The sequence below is a fragment of the Macaca nemestrina genome, chromosome 13 (assembly GCF_043159975.1).
Source record: "Macaca nemestrina isolate mMacNem1 chromosome 13, mMacNem.hap1, whole genome shotgun sequence".
Taxonomy (NCBI): domain Eukaryota; kingdom Metazoa; phylum Chordata; class Mammalia; order Primates; family Cercopithecidae; genus Macaca; species Macaca nemestrina.
Genome location: NC_092137.1, coordinates 17861548 through 17878137, shown reverse-complemented (window position 1 = coordinate 17878137; position 16590 = coordinate 17861548). Strand labels below are relative to the sequence as shown.

At 47.6% G+C, this 16590-nt stretch overlaps 1 protein-coding gene across 3 annotated transcripts in view; it reads right to left on the bottom strand.

Moving 5' to 3' along the window:
- The window catches only part of LOC105479898 (potassium voltage-gated channel modifier subfamily S member 3), a 56817-nt gene extending 49607 nt beyond the window's left edge, over positions 1 to 7210 (bottom strand). The window contains exon 1 of one of the 3 annotated variants that reach the window (XM_011738223.2): positions 7100 to 7210. The gene's annotated coding sequence lies outside the window, so the exon portion shown is untranslated. Of the gene's footprint in view, positions 1 to 4358; positions 4500 to 4996; positions 5312 to 7099 lie in introns of those variants that run through there. The other 2 variants (XM_011738222.3, XM_011738221.2) reach the window with 2 other exon arrangements.
- Between the last annotated feature and the right edge of the window lie 9380 nt (positions 7211 to 16590).

Here is a 16590-nt window from a genome sequence, read left to right as displayed (position 1 = left end):
AGTCAGCAAGATACTTCATTCATTTGGGACTTCACCAAACTCACTGAAGCTGGCTGCTGCCAACATTAACTGCTTAACTGTAACATTATTGGCTAAAAGGATCTGGAGTCTCCAGATCCTTATGCCTTTATCATTCAATACTTGTGCAACTGAAAACAATATTTATACAGTATCTCCTCAAAGCAAATCATAGTGCAAGGCTGTGCAGTATTCCAAAGAGAATGAGACCTCTTGCCCACAAGAAAAATACCACAACCTAGTCTAGTAACTATTTTTAGCTTATTAAGGAGTTTACTTTTATAATGTGCAGATTTTGATCCTCTTAACAACTGTGAAAAAAAAGTATAATGTGCAGGTATGCTAAAAAGTTTCAAAAGATGATCTAGAGAAATGATAAAGAAAAACAGGGATGAAAATTCTAAATCAGCTTCTACACTTTATTGTACATTTTAAGCCTTGTTATTATGTTCATGATAATTGAGTATTCACTCCAGGCTTCACCAAACAGCAGGCCCCTGAAAAAATAAAACAACACTCTCCTCTTTCTCCTCCTCCCCAGCTTGTACTTACTCCCCATCCCCTGCCTCCACTAAGCACCCAGGGTAGTCCAGACCGGCAAGCAAAGGCCAGGTCCAGGATGAAATTCAAACTCAGTCCCCCACTCCCCAAGGACTCTGGATAACTCGCTGTCCTCCTGTTCTGCTCCCTAGCTCCAGACAGAAGTAAGGCAGAAAGATGCTGGACTTCAAGTCAGATGACCCCTGACTGTGTCCAGGTTCAAGGCTCACTTTGCCTTAATTTCTTCATCAGCAATATGGGCTTCCTAACTTCCATCCTGCCTACAGCTTATAACTCTCAGTTGCTCTGAGGACTGGTTCCTACAAACCACAATATGTTGTACAAATGTGACCGAGTCATTGTGATTTTTATCAGGACTTAAGTATTTAGTATCTTGTATTGTTCTATCTTGTCTCATTGATCTGGAGTCTCCAGATCCACTACAAGTTCAAGCTCAAAGACCACATCATAGATTCTACCTACCTTCATTGCCTGTAGTACTGGGCACTTAGCACCCATACATTAAGTACTTGTGAATTGGTCACTGGTTGATTTACCTGACAAAAGTGAGTCATAGTGCAAAGTGTTCTGTGATTTTTCTGAATTTCTTATATTGATCAACATATTTTCTGAAAATCACCATAATGTTTCCCTGGCCCATGATCTTTATGGTTTATCTTCCTTTTTTCCTAACCAGCTGGGCAGAATTTCACTGAAAAGCAGACTATTTTGTCAAAGGCAAAAATAATATTTTGCTAATGCAGTCTTTAAGGTTCCTTTTAAGGCTGAGACATGGGACCCAAAAGTCACTTGATAACTGCAAGCCCCCTCTGTCACTGTGCAACAAACGCAGTCCGAGATCCCACTAAGCACAGGGTACAGTGTTGGAACTGTAGCAATAAATGAGGAAGACTGAATCTCACAGTGGCTCTGCAGTCAGACTGCCAGGGATAGAATCCTGGCTTCACCTTTTCCGGGCTGGGTGACCTTGTACAAGTTTCTCAGTTTTTCTCTCTCTCCTCCTCTAAAATAGGGTAATAATAGAACCTATCATCCTAAGATTGTCATCAGGATGAAACGAGTTAATACATGTAAAAGTTTTCAGCTTTTAGTGCCTAGTACAGGGTAACAATAAATATTAGAGATCTAGATCAATGTAGCTAAACAGACCAAGACCCAGATTAGCAAAATGACACATCAAGTCAAGGAGCCTTAAAGAAATACATATCAGAGCTGGAAACCAGGTCCCCACATCCTATTCTCTTCTCTATGATGTTTCTTTGTGGGTATTTCACACAGGTGGCACTCTGGAAGATCCACTTTCCTGACACCTGATAAACAGAGTCAGTAAACACACCCACCTTCTCCTCTGCTTCAACCTAACCTGCAGAGCCAATCTTCCTGCTAGTGAGACTTCAGGCCCGCCATTTCCCATTGGCCTCCTATCTGACTCAACATGCACCTGGGGGGTTCCATCTACTGCTGGCTCCCACAGCAATACTGCAGTGAAGAAAGCAAGCATCACATCCTCATGCAGTTCTTATGAGAATTAAATGAGATAATGCCTGGAAAAGTGCCTAGCAGAGTATCTGATATATAGTATGCAGCCAATAAATGTTATCTACTAAAAAACAGAAGAAGGAAAAGAAGGAGCAAAACCCTGTGGTGCCTACTGTCTCAAAGCTGACACACATTCCAACAGCAAATGCCAGACACAGGGCAGATTGAGATGGGTGGTAGAACAGAGGGATGCACGTCTGTGAAGAATTACAGTGAAGGGCAAAACCCACTGAAGACAGGAGGGAGCTGCAGTTCCCACTCTTCCCCTTCCTTCTTAAAAGAAGACGATGATACTGTTGGTGCTTTGCTGGCAAACTCAAGCTCCAGAGCTTTGGGGTTTTAATAATATTTCAGAAGAGAACAAAGACTGATTCTGACCTCCCAATTTGCCCTCATACGCTTGACCAGCAAAACCTTAGCGTAGCTGCATTCATCAATGGCTCTATTCAGGCAATAATGGCTCAGACAAAAGATTCAATTAAAACAGATCCCACAAGTCTCCTTAGTATATTCACAACATGCTTTGGCCTCTATGGCACTTCCATATAACCTTCTCCGTATCCCAATATTGACAATTCCTAGTTCGGAAATGACAAACATAATATTAGAACAAGAGAAGAAGGGAAGCTGGTGAGAAAGAAAGAACAGACTAGACTGGGTGCAGAAATCATATCATCCATTTGCTGTCTGTCCCCGAGTGCATCCTGGGGCCTGGCCCATGGCAGGCTGGTTGGAAATGCATACTGAACGAGTCAATCTCCTCAAGAAGGTCACAACCCAGGTAAGAAGTGGAGTCTACACATTACACCAAGTTCAGATAGAGAATCAAAGCCACCTCTTCGGATCCAGATATGCAGGGAGGACAAAGCATGAGAGCATATGCCTTCAGCAAGGAGACAGGTGCGTGCTTCCTGTTTACCTGGGCAGATATTTGCAAATAGTCTAAGAAGGGGGGCAACTAGGAGTGACTTACACAGTTCTAAGTGAATGGTTATGCAAATCGCTTGAGCAAATACAGGGAAAGAAACAGGAAAGGCTTCTGAACTGGTTTTCCTCCTCTGCCCCAGTATTTTCAGAGGGTACGGTGAAAGACAAAAAACCCGAAGGCTCCGGGCCAACCGCAAAGCTACTCTCCAGGAGGAACGTAAGGAACACCTACCGCCCCTCCCCCAACTTCGCGCCTTGGCACCAAACCAGGGCCCCTGGGTCATTTTGGCAGGTGGAGGTAGCTCTTTGCTGTCCTCGGCCCCTGCCGCGGGCCACCCGAGTGAAGCTTTCGGCTCGGTCTCCCCAGAAAAAAACGGGGGAAGACATCAAGGATGCAAAAGGTGCTCCTTTCTCCAAATGAACGAGAAGGGACAGAGCGGGGTGGGGGGTGCAGGACAAGCCCTGCAATGCGAAAGGCGCCCAGCCAGGCTCGCCGCGGCCCCTGCCGGCAAGACTGGCTCGCTTGCTAGCCAAGGTGCCTCAGGAGGTCGGGCAGCCACCCAGAAGGGCGCGGAAAAGAGGAGTTCCTGACCCCGGGGCACCCATCCCCACCACTGCCACTGATCCAAACGCGGAGTCCGCAAGTGACTCCACACCTGTGCTGCAAGCCCCACGCCATCCCCAACCCAGGGCGCAGGGCTGCACAAGAGCAAGGACCCTGGGTTCACTCTTCCCTGCAACTGTCGCGGGGCGCCTAGCACAGCTGCAGGGCAAAGGGGAGGGGAAGAACGACAAAGAAGGCGGAGCAGACGGCCCGGGAAGCATTTACAAGCGCCAGGAAAGCGCCTCCTCTCGAGGAAGGGCAGGAACGGCTTCCCGGCCAAGGAAACGCCCCGGGGATACCCCTGCGCGAGGTGCCGCCTTTCTCCGGCTCATTGATTCTCCCGCCTCCAGCTGGTCCTCCCCCATGGCCATAGCCCACCCCACTCCCCGAAAGCTGATCCTAAATACCTTCCCCGAGGCTTTCAAAGGAACCCAGACACCGGTTCAGCAGCCCGCAGCTCACGCAACAGGCGGAGCCTTGGGGTTCCAGCGACGGCGGGCTCTGGGCACCAGAGCATGCGGACGCCGCAAGCCAGGCGCCCAGCAGCACAGAAAGTGCCCTGCGGCCGTAGACCCTCGGGGTCGTGCACCGGCGACCTGGACCACAGGGGACTGTGGCAGCAAAAGGTGGGGGAAGGCGCGGTAAAGTTGCAGGGTCGCCCGGAGAAGTCCCCGGAGCGCGCAGTGAGGTGGGGACGCCAGCCAGGTACCTGCAGGAGTCCGGGCGCATCCGGCTCGCTCCGCTCTGCGACGCCGTCCGCCAGCGCTGCAGGGATCAGGCCTCGCGGCGCAGCCCCGCGCCTGCCGCCGCGGCGGCGAGGAGAGCCGGGCGGCCCGAGTCGGCCGGTCTGTCCGTCGGTCCCGCCCAGCTGGAGCGAGGCTCCCGGGAGCTGCGGGCGGGGCGGGGCGGGGCCCGCCGCTCGGCCGCCGCCCCATTGGTCGCAGTCCGCCAGCCCCTCGCTTCGGGCTGGCAGCCGGGCGCCCCGGGCCGAGGGCGCGGGCGGCTGAGGACTGCGGGGCTCCGACCGCTAGACAGGCGGACAGACTGATGGACCGAGACACTGCCCTGCAGGCAGCGCGCCCCCGCCCATGCCCAAGTGCAGAGTCACCCCGGAGTGGCCGGCGCTGTCCGGCTGGGAGCAGGAGCGCGCCCCGCACCTCCCACCTGCGCTCCCTCCTGGGCCCGAAGCGCTGGAAAAAGATGACCTCCCCCGCGGCCCCGGCGGTTGGGGCAACCGCCTCTCTAAAGTCGCGGCCCCAGCGACACTTTGCTAATTTGCCTGGATTTCCTCAGGAAGTCGCGAGGCCCAAACTTGTTTTAAAACAAAGTGCGAAGGAGAATACATACAGCTCCAGTTCCTGCCAATGTTTGCTACCGGTCCCGCTGCCTGAAGACTCACGCACAGTGCAGAACAAGATGCTCTCATTCCTCGATTCACCGAGTCAGAAGTGCCTGGACATTTGCACCAAGCAGATGCGCCTCATTTGTAGAAGAGGAACCAGTCGGGTCCCCTTTCCGAAGGACGAATGGAAGAGGGAGTCAGGGGACGTTGCCTTCAGCCGACGTTGAGAAACAAACCACGACCTCGGCGAGGACAGCGTGTGGTCCAGAAGGCATCGCTGGCCTCGCTGCACTGAGCAAGAGCGCTCAATCAACAGCCAGGAGAAATGGGACGCTTCGGGACCCACCCCCGCGCTCCCCCTCCCGCCCCCAAACTGCAGATTTTTAAGTTGTGCAGACGTGCAATAATTCCTTGGAGCCAGCTGCTCCAAGCTAAGGCGCCCAGTGTTCCCTGGGTTCCCACCCGCAGCATGCGCCCCGCCAGCTGCCTCCAAGCCAGCACCCGCTGACCACTCACCTCAGGCAAGCACCTAGGGAGACGACGCAGATTCAAGCTCCAGGCCTTGAGCCAAGCGCTGGGGAGGGAATGGGGGCAAAGAGGTGGTAGAAAATACTTTCCTGAACTTATTGAATACCCTGTGTTATCTGTGGGTTTTCTAATTGTTCTTTGCTTAATGAAAAACCCACGGTGGAAATCAGAAAAAGGGAATAATCCTCACAGTATCTTGTGGGCTTCAAAGAGGTTTTCCCCTTAAAGGGGGTGTTGGTCCAGAGAGGCTAACAGCAGGCAGGAAGGGCAGAGGAAAAGCTAAAGCCTAAGGTGGTCTTCCCCTTGAGACCTGGAGCCCACCAAGCTCCAACAGTTTCATTTGACTTCTGGAAAGCAAAGTACAGATGCATGTGTCTGCAGAGCACTGTTTTGAGCCATTTGTCCCTAATTCCATGGTTCTTTGCTTCCTGCAGTCTTGCCTCCTCGCCTGTGGAAAAGGATCCAAAGCATTGGTTTACACTGCTATTTACAAGCAACTGAAGAAGGTAATATTCTTACATGGTTCATCATATTTAGCATAAGATCTAAGATTGTTCCAAAAATATATTTACATTTTAGCAACACCTTAGAAGAATGCTCCCAGATCTCTCCCAGCAGTTAGCTATTTAATCATTTTTAAATCGCTAAGTTTATCCAAAAAGTCCAGCATGGTTTACTTGAGAAGGAAATATGTTCAGAATCTCTAAGCACTGCAGAAGGCATCTGCAGTGCAGAAGACTTGGCAGTGAGGTCTTTCTCCCAGGGTCTGGGTGGCACGTGTGAGCAGGCAGGAAGGCACACACAGTGGGGGCCAGGAAGGGCCCCTGTGCATCTGCGGGAGCTGAGGGCAGAAGGGGTGGGCCTCCACGGTGGGCATGCAGGAGTGGGCACAGAGAAGGGCCACAGATCTGAGAGTCAGAGAGACAGGACTTCTTCCCCTGCTGAGCCCTGCAGTGTGCCCCTTCGTCTTTCAGCCCTGGTTTTCTCATCTGTAAAGAAAGTTCTTCTCTCTCAGGTAATCATGTGAAGCCAATGAAATAATAAACAGGACCACTTCGGATGACCCATAAGGCAGGTCTGCTCCCCAAAAGTTTACTCTTGAATGTTGACGAAGGTTGAGCTAGGCAAAATGGTAAATTCACACACATGGTATGTAGCCCCTTCCCCAACCCCAGTCTCCATTACCAGGGGCAAGTTGTGACCTAACTGCCTCCTTTTACCCACACACGCATCTCCTGCCCAGTCTTTATGCCTGGTGATATGACATCCCATTCCCTCTTAATTAACTGTGCTTATAGGGAAGCATCTGGATAAGCTATGCATTTAATCTGTGAGGAGTCGATCATTTAATCATCGTTGACAGTAATGCTCATTCCTGTGTCGTTTCAGAGGACTTCTGGAGTGGATGGAGACACATGCCACCAATGGATGCATTTCAGTCTGTCTTCCGGGCCTCCTTTAGAGGTCTCCCTCTCTTACCCACCTATCACACGCCCATGTCTTCCACAGCCAAACCTGTCCCCAACTTTTTGTTCTCACTAAAGTCCAAATGACAGAAATCTAGCTGGATTAGTACTTACCTTAGCCTTGAAGGAAAGGGAAGTGCTCATTAGCTTCTTAAATTGGAACAGGCCTGCAGGTGAAAATGAAGCTGTGCTCATCTCTGGCAGGAAGGTTGGGCATGAGGTGTCTAGTCCTAATGAGCAGCGTTTATTTGGTGGGTGCCTCCCACTTGCCACTTTCTACACAGCCGCCTGAGTATCACTCCAGTTAGTCTGAGCATATGAAACACATGCAACTCCCTAGACCCACCATGCTTTTTCATGACTCTGAACACACAGCAGTGCCTCCTCCGCTAAGAACACAGTTCCCCACCACCAAGCTTTGCTTTGCCCAACAGACCCCTTCCCCTTAGGACGAGATTCAGTGGATAATGACATCATAATCATGACCCTCTGGGAAGCCGCCTCTCTCATCCTGGGTTGTGTGTCTCCTCTCCACACTCCCTCAGCACCCTTTGCCTCCCTCTTTCATAGAATCTACCATATGAGATTTTAACTGTTTATCTTCCACTCGACGATGAACTCCTTGAAGACTGAATTTCTAGGACCTTTTGTTGGATCTGCACATTTGTGAAGTGAATTACTGAAGGCTGCCCAGTTTCATCTGCTCCTAGTCAAAACCTAAATCCCTTATTTCTATGCTATCTTTTGTCAGGTAAAAATAAAACATGTAAACCATCATATCGCTGTCTTTGCTTGGCTGCCAGGAAGCTCAGAACTAAATTTACGTTAAATTAAATTTGGTTCTCAACCAGCTAGAATGTTTTTATTTCAGATTATTGCTACAATGATCATGCTCTTTTCACAAAATTATTGTATGCTCACTCTAACTGCCCTATGGTATTATTTTTATATCAAAAGTTTCCTAAGGCCAGGGGTGGTGGCTTACATCTGTAATCCTAGCACTTTGGAAGGCCAAGGTGGGTAGATTGCTTGAGTCCAGGAGTTCAAGACCAGCCTTGGAAATATGGCAAAACCCTGCCTCTATAATAAATACAAAAATTATTCAGGCATGTTGGTGCATGCCTGTAGTCCCAGCTAGTTGGGAGGCTGAGGCAGGAGGATTATTTGAGCCTAGGATGTGGAGGTTGCAGTGAGCCAAGATGGTGCCATTGCTCTCCAGCCTGGGTGACAGAGCGAGACCCTATCAAAAAAGAAAAAGAAAAAAAATCCTTAAATCTTTATGATCTTCACGTCCAAAGACTTGAATTCTGATTCAGCTCTGTCCCTGATTAGCTCAGTGATATTTCCTCTTGGGCCTTCCATTTGGGTTGGGACTATATGATCTTTAAGGCCCTTGCCAGCTCTAAAAGCTTTATGTTTCTATAGATAAAAGGAGACACTTTATAAATTATTAAAGAAAGAAAAACCCCATTAGAGGCTATGTCTCCAGGCACAAAGGAACGCTATCCTCAGGTACTCAGAGTCACCCTCTGAAGGCCCTTGAGTTGCCCAAGGTGAGTGCCACGGAACACCTGTACCTGACCCTAGGCATGGAAAGGAAGATGTTTCCTCCGTCACACTGGCAGGTCCTCATAACACTCTAGCATAGGAAAGGCTCTGTCTGAGAAGTTAGCCCACGAAAATATCTCAAGGGATGGCCTTCCAGATTGCTCATACTCTGGTCACAACTTGATTTTTTACCACATTTCAAGCTCTTCACACCTTTCTCTCTGCCTTACTCATTCCCCACCACCTCCCCTCCCCTCTCCTCGGCACTTTCCTCACATTCCAGCCCTACAGAAGTGGCCCATCTCTCCTCTGTGCTCACTGCATACCATCTGAGTCTTGCCTTTCTGGTGCCTCATTCCTATAGTGCTTCCTTCTCCACCTGGAAAATGCGTGCTTAACCTCCAGGATCCAGTATATGTCACCCATTCTATGAGGCTTTCTCTGACTCGCAAAGCAAATTTAGTTGCTTTCTCTACTGGGTTCCATTATACTCTGTACAAAGCTCCAATTACAGTTAGACTCTTGTACCATCATTCATTGTCTATATGGATGGATTAAACTGTGAGTTCCTTGAGGGCAGGAACTAAGTGGTGTTATTCATCTCAGTATCTTCAGAGCACATTATAGATGCTAAGCAAATACTTTAAGAATGAAAAGTGACCAGACATGGTGGCTATTGCCTATAATCCCAGCACTTTGGGAGGCTAAGGTGGGTGGGTTACTTGAGGTCAGGAGTTCGAGACCAGCCTGGCCAACGTGGTGAAACCCCATCTTTCTAAAAATCCAAAAATTAGCCAGGCGTGGTGGTGGGTGCCTGTAGTCCCAGCTACTCAGGAGCCTGAGGCATGAGAATCACTTGAACCTAGGAGGCGGAGGTTGCAGTGAGCCAAGATTGCACCACTGCACTCCAGTCTGAGTGACAGAGTAACACTCCATCTCAAAAAAAAAAAAAAAAGTGAATGAAAAGGGAAATGATTGGATGCCTGGATAGGTGACTGGATGGACGGATGAACAAAGATAACAGGGGAAGGTATACAGAAAAGCAAACCAAGAGGGAGCAAAGACCAGATATGTCATCCTCATGGTTGTTCCTCTGGGGCATTTTGCACCTCTTTAGTAGCCCTTCATTTGTGGGGCAGAACTTAAGGCGTATCCTTCGTTTCCAACTAGACAAATGAAGAGTATCCCCATGGCAAAGAATGCTGGGCATACCCTCATGATCTTTTCTGCTTTCTCAGTAATAATATCTGCAAGTATTACCTGGGTACTAGAGTGACCAGCTCTTCCCAGTTTGTCTGAAAATGCCCCAGTTTTAAAATTCAAAGTCCAGCATTTCAGGAACCACTTCGTTCCAGGGCAAACCAGGACATTTGGCCATCCTCCTAGCGATATTGCTGCCTAGGATAAAATCTACACAGCCTAGCCCCACACGCAGTGAGAGGAGAGCATGTACCTGACTTATTTCCTATGGGACATCAGTGGAAGTGGCACATTCTGCTTCTGGGGAGTGTCCTCACAGGAAGAGGGGAGTGCCTTTCCCCTTCCCTCTTTTGCCTTCATGCTGTCTGGAGCACAGAGAAGATCACTGGATCTGGATAGACATTTGAATTTGAACCCGCAGGTACAAGCCACATGATAAGGATGGTCAGATGAGTAGCTAGAAGGGGCCTAGGTTCTCTTAACAGCACTGGACTGCCCTCATTTATATGAAAGAAATAAACTAGCATCTCATTTCAGCTGTTGTTATTTGTGGTTTCTGTCACTCACATCCATCTTCAAGGATCGAGTTTCTGCCTGCTGAAAAGTGGGGATTCAGATGTCGTCCTCACACCTGGGTGCTGCCTTCTGAAGATCCCTTCTCTTCATGTTCCCCAGTCCCTTGTATTATGAAAATACCCTATGTTGAAGGCAAGAGTAGCCCATGGCTTCTGGCCCAGGTACCAGGTCCTAGTCTGTGTGTCTGGTGCAGGTGATCATGGCAGTCAGTCCACTCCCTTCCACCTCCTGTATGCAGGCCACTGAGAGCTCCCAAGTCTAAGCCAGAGGAGGTTCTGATAAGTGCTAGGTACAGCTGAAGTTTTATTCCAAATCGTGAGCAAACTGGAGATTGTGTCAGAAGTATGCAACCTGTTGATGAGTTTCAGTGTGTTAAAGTTTTGGCATAGCACTCTTGAGTCTTCATGATGGTTTTCATTATTAAAAGTTCAAATATATTTATGAATGAGATTCAAATAAAATGTTTAAGGAATCCCACAAAGAATGGAAAGAAAGGAAGAAAGGATGATGGAAAGGAAGGAGAGAGGGAGGAAGGGAGAGAGAGAGACAGAAAGAGAGACGGCAGGGGGAGAGAGAGGGAGGAAGGGAGAGAGGGAGGGAGGAAGGGAGAGAGGGAGGGAGGGAGGGAGGAAGGAAGGGAGCGACGGAAGGAGGGAAGGAGGAAAGGAGGAAGGGAAGGAGGAAGGAAACACCCTATGTTACCAGAATCAAGGCTGCTAGGACACAGCCTTCCTTCAGCCCTGCGGGAAAGACCTGGCAAACTCGCTACCCTGCTCTTAGTGATATAAAGAGGAATGACAGGTCTAGTGTGACCCAGGGTTGGGGAAGGGAAGGAAATAGGAGTGTCCATCATCGTGAGACAAAGGGTTCTCTAAGTGCTCAAGTGGAAAGTCATCACCCCACAACACAGGCACCCAGGTTCTCCCGTGTATTCCAGAAAGCCTGTGTTAAACCAAATATCATACACAAGAGGGCCACACATGGCATCATTGGGCTGCATCTGTGAGGAAGTTGACCCCTATCCTCTGAAAGAAAAGGGGCCTGGAGTCAGCTGTAACTCTACCCTGAACGTGCTCCTCAAGTGGAGGTGGGAGATGAGGTCAGGACCTGAGGCCCGCATGGGGCAAGGAAGGGAGCCCAAGGCCAGGCGTCCAGGCACAGGCTCAGCCAGGAGCCTGGGGACTAGAATGCTCGTTCTTAGAGTTTAAGAAAAGAAAAAGTGTGTTTAGACACTATTTCTCTGAATGTCTTTCTGTTCTACATATTATGTCTTGTTTCATTTTCTATTAAAATTTCTTTTGAAAAAAAATCACCATTTCTTTTCACAATAATGAGGAGGAAATTCTTCCATTTCAAAATATGGCGGTGAGAAGGGTTCAAAAAGTCGTTCTGGATGAGCATGGTGAGCAGTGAACGTCCCACTCTCTGTCAGCGGTAACTCACAGGTCATTTCATCTTGAATGCACCTCACTCTTCCTCTTTATAAACAGCTGGAAATATAGAGGAGTGTTGGTCAGCTACACTGACTTATTCATCTTTATTTCCTTCTTTTATTTCCCTTGGATGCAGAGGGTTAACTTGACCATACTCTTCAGTAATGGCATATTGTCATCATCACTTTCAAGGCCTCTCTCCTGGTTTGTTCATTTGTTTGTTTGTTGTTTGTTCGTTTTGCTTATTCCCTCTTCCACACTTGCATGGCCAACCCACTATCCATAGGCAGCCATTTTTTTTTTTTCCATAGATGAAGTCTCACTTTGTCGCCCAGACTGGAGTGCAATGGCGCAATTTTGGCTCACTCCAACCTCCACCTCCCCGTTCAAGCGATTCTCGTACCTCAGCCTCCCAATTAACTGGGATTACAGGCGTCCACCACCACGCCTGGCTAATTTTTCTGTTTTTAGTAGAGATGGGGTTTTGCCACGTTGCCCAGGCTGTTCTCAAACTCCTGACCAAGAGTGATCCACCCACCTCGGCCTGCCAAAGTGCTGGAATTACAGGCATGAGCCACCGCGCCCAGCCATATAGGCAGCCATTGCCATTCTAACATGCTTATCAATAGCTTCTTTTTCCATGTGTCCCTATAAAATGCATATGACTGTTTTGAATGCATACTGTTTTAATTTATGTAAATGGTAATTTGTCCTTTATCTCAATCTTTTCTTGTGTTCCACTCCACACGGTGTGGTGTTTTTAGCTCCATCACTCTTGCTCTGGGTGCATCTGGCCTGTTCCTCATTATTACCATGTTATCCACATGCTGCCCAACACTCCCCAGGCACAGATGCACAAACTACCCCAAATGCCCCCCCACACAAACAACACTGGGATGAACATCCTTGCATGTGCCACCTGATGCACATGGGGAGAATGTGAGGGGGATACAGAGTGCCAGATTGTTGGTTAGAATACGAACAGATCTGATAAGAGAATATTGAAATGCTTCTGCATTGGCTGGTAAATACCCACGCCCCCAAGCCCCATGAACATCCTTCCTGTTGCCCCAGCCCTGTCCCCAGGACACTTCAGACTTTTCCACCCTCTCAAGAACTAAAGAGTTAATGCCTGGAGCAGCTAGAACTTACAGTCTGTCTAGCAGTTGTTAAATATTTGAATATCATCCCTGGATGATTGTCGCAATATGATTGTCTCAATCCTTATTTCTCTAGAGAACAGCTAAAAACAAAAACTTGCCAGTCCAATCTCCAGTCCAACCTTTAAGAAATAGTAGAGCTGCAGGAACCCTGCTGATATTTCAGTCGGCATTACCAAAGTCATGTTCTACTCTGCCTGCCCAGAGACGTGGGAGCCAGCAGGCTGTGACTAGTCTTCTGATGTCGGGACCAAGGCAGCCAGAGGCAGTTGTCCCAGCAGGTGAAGAGCACTAGAATTTTAACTTAGCCCCATCCCTCTCTAGCTGAGTGACTTTGAGCACATCATTTCTCTGATCCTCAGCCTCCTCATTTGCAAGATGATTTGATACAGAGCAATAGAGGGGAAAGGAGAAGCTATATGGTGTCAGGTTCAGCATTATACTAGCTAAGTCACCTTGGCCCACCTGTACCTCAGTTCCTCTCATGCAAAATGGGGATAATGATACTGTATTGTAAAGTCTGAAATTCCACGTGCCACTGACATCTTTGAGCCTCACAGGTCTCCAGAGGCTTAGCCATGAGTTCCCATGCTCTCGCTAGATATGCCCCCACACGGTGGTAAAGGCTCCCTGCCTGGCTATGTCCCCTATCAGCTGGACCAGCTGCATCCCTAACTCAACCTAGTGGATTTTATCTCCCTGTCAGCCCATGAAACTACTCATAAAGCTGATCACATCCTCTTAAGGAAACCAAGAGGCACCTGACGCTGTTGTCGTTACAAAGCCTGCCTCCCACAGTCCCTATTGGTTCATTCTGCTCATGAATACCACCCCATGTGGCCCTGCATAGCAGGCAGCATCCTCCACCCCAGGGCTGTGAGTATATGTGACTAATAAACTGCTGTCAGAACCACCTGTCAAGTGTCACGTGTCCTATGTGCAGTCATCCCATGCTATTTAGGGCAAAAGAGTCCTCCTTTACCAATGGAATGACTAGGAGGTGAGCAGAGCAGATGTCTGTCTTAAAAGTTGTAAATTGAAGGGAATGATATACACAAAGCACCTAGCACCTTGCCTAGGTCTGGTAGAAGCTCATGCAAACAAAAATAAGAGCAAACAAGAACGTAGCCAGGACAGGATGTTGGTGACAACCAGAGGTTGAGGCACTGCCAGAACTTGGGTGGGAATCAAGCAGGATCTCTCTTATGTGCTTTTGAAGAGACCTACGTTGTGCAAACTGATTTCATGTTTCATTGCCAAAAATGAAAAAACACATTAAAAAAAATATACTCCTATGAACATGCTCTTTTCTGTAGGACAATGAGAAATGTCATTCAGAATTAAATTGGTGACTGCTTGGACAGCCTACATTTTTCATTTCCAGGATCTGAAAGATAAGGTTGTAATATAAGACTGCTTTCTTCTCCAAATCCCCCAGAACCTGAAAAGGATGCCGGGTCCCTGGAATCCACGGCAGCAATGGGTGATGAGTCTCCAGCATCTGGGTGACAGCAGACTGACTCTGCTCTCAAGTCTCATCAATCCACATTATAAGTCACACTATGTCTCTTTGGCTCCATTTTCTTACCTGTAAAATGGGGATTTTGAACTTACTAATACGCCAGACACGAAGCTAAAGAAAGGAGCTGAAGAGACAGGATAAAAAAGACGAATAACAGGTTCCTCCCTGTAAGAGCTCGCAATTCAGTGGGCTGACACCATCTGCCTTATCCACCAGATAGAGTGTTAGGATAACAAGATAGCAGGATAGAGAGTTGAGAGATAAGAGCACTATATAATGTGACAGGAACTGCCACTTGTCACTCAATTTCCATTCTGCCCTGCTATCTTAGTAACAGAACTCCCATTTTTACAGGGCAGACATGTCCCCAACTAAACACATTATATTTCCCAGCCTCTCTTGCAACGAGTGTAGAGAGACCAACTTTTAGAATCAGATGTAAGCCTATGCATTCTCTTATGTTTCCAGGGAGTCTCTTTAGAAAGGGGAGTCATGCCCTTTTCCCTTTCTTCTTCCAACCTCCTCCCTAGAATGTGGATGAGGTGACTGGAGTTCTTGCAGCCATTTGCGGCCATGAGAACAATGGGTACACCCTGGGGATGGCAAAGTGTGAGCTAATGGAGTACAGGGCCCTCACCTCTTTGTAGGGCTATTTTATCAATGTTGTATACTGCAAATCACTGTACTTCTTTCACCTGAGAAACAAACAGGTAACTTACGTATATGTGTGTGTGTATGTGTATATTAATGGAACTGATTCCAATCTCGACTGATAGGAAAATATTTAACATTAATAAGTATTCACATAATCCCTACCTTATTTAGCTCCTAAAGATCTCATGAGATTTGTTTTAAAACTAACGTTCTTCAAGAATTTTTTAAACTTCTGGAATATCAAGTGATCTGGTGGTGCTGAGCAATGCAGGTATTTTCACAACAATCTTTAGGAAATTCAAATCAACGCTTGGGCTCAGGTCACTTTATGACTGACAAGTCTGGAAAATTCTATTTTCTTTTGAAGTAGCAGGTGAACTTGTAAGACAATAAATCAGCTAGACATGACTCGAGGCCACAAGTACCCTCATTCACAAGCATATGCACATGCTTACCTGCATGGATGGACACGTACTTTCAGGAAGCCACACTATGCATCACACGCGTGCACAGCCACACATAGGTACACTTTCACATCCATACTCAATAGCAGACTCCAGTGGATTTCCTGCAATTTTGAAGGCCCTGGATTTCCCCTTCACCAGAACACTAAGCGATTATGAGTTATTATTTTCAATAACTTGGTTATACAATGCTGGAAGTGGGGTGATGAGTCATAAAGAGCAAGAGCAAGAAAGCTTGGTAGTCAGTCCTTGATGGTGAAGGTGGATTTATGGAAAAGCAGAGAAAGGCAGATTCCCTTCTACACATAAGTTCCAGGGTCAGAAGGAGAATCCTGATGAGCCAGGGGCAATCTGAACATCCAGAGGCCTCACTTTCATGGAAGATACTGCCGTGAGAGTGTGAGTTAAGCTCCTCCCTGAGCTTCCGTCCTCCTCCCTCCAGGCATGCTCCTCCAGACAAGCAATTCTCAATTGATTCAATCACTGTTTGTATATTTTGCTATCTCCTTGACCTCAGCCTCTAGCTCTGATCCCAGTCCTTTGAGAACCTCCTCAGTGCTGTACACTATGCTCAGGACTTAAGAAAACACAAAGATGAAGAAGACATCGTCTCTGCTCTCAAGAAGTGACATTCTATCAAATAATTGAGAAATAAATATTGATAGCCAACTCCATAAAAATATATAGATAATTATAGGAGTTGATACAAACGATAGAACCTTGGGAAATTCTCGGTTGTCTCATCCACAACTTAAGAATAATAACTTCTGCCATCAGAAACTTGTGAGCTTAGAAACTACCTTCATAAATTATTTAGGGATTCCCTCTAGTACTCAGCAAACCTTTTACTCAGTGTTAATAAACTCTAGTTTATCCAACATTTCCCAGAAAACCCCATCCAAGTCTTCTCCACTCTAAACCCTGGAAATCTTCATGCCGATTCAATCCTCAGGTCTCATTCATAGCAGAGAACTTGTCTACCTACTTACTAAGAAAATAGGCCAGGCGCGGTGGCTCACACCTGTAATTCCAGCACTTTGGGAGGTTG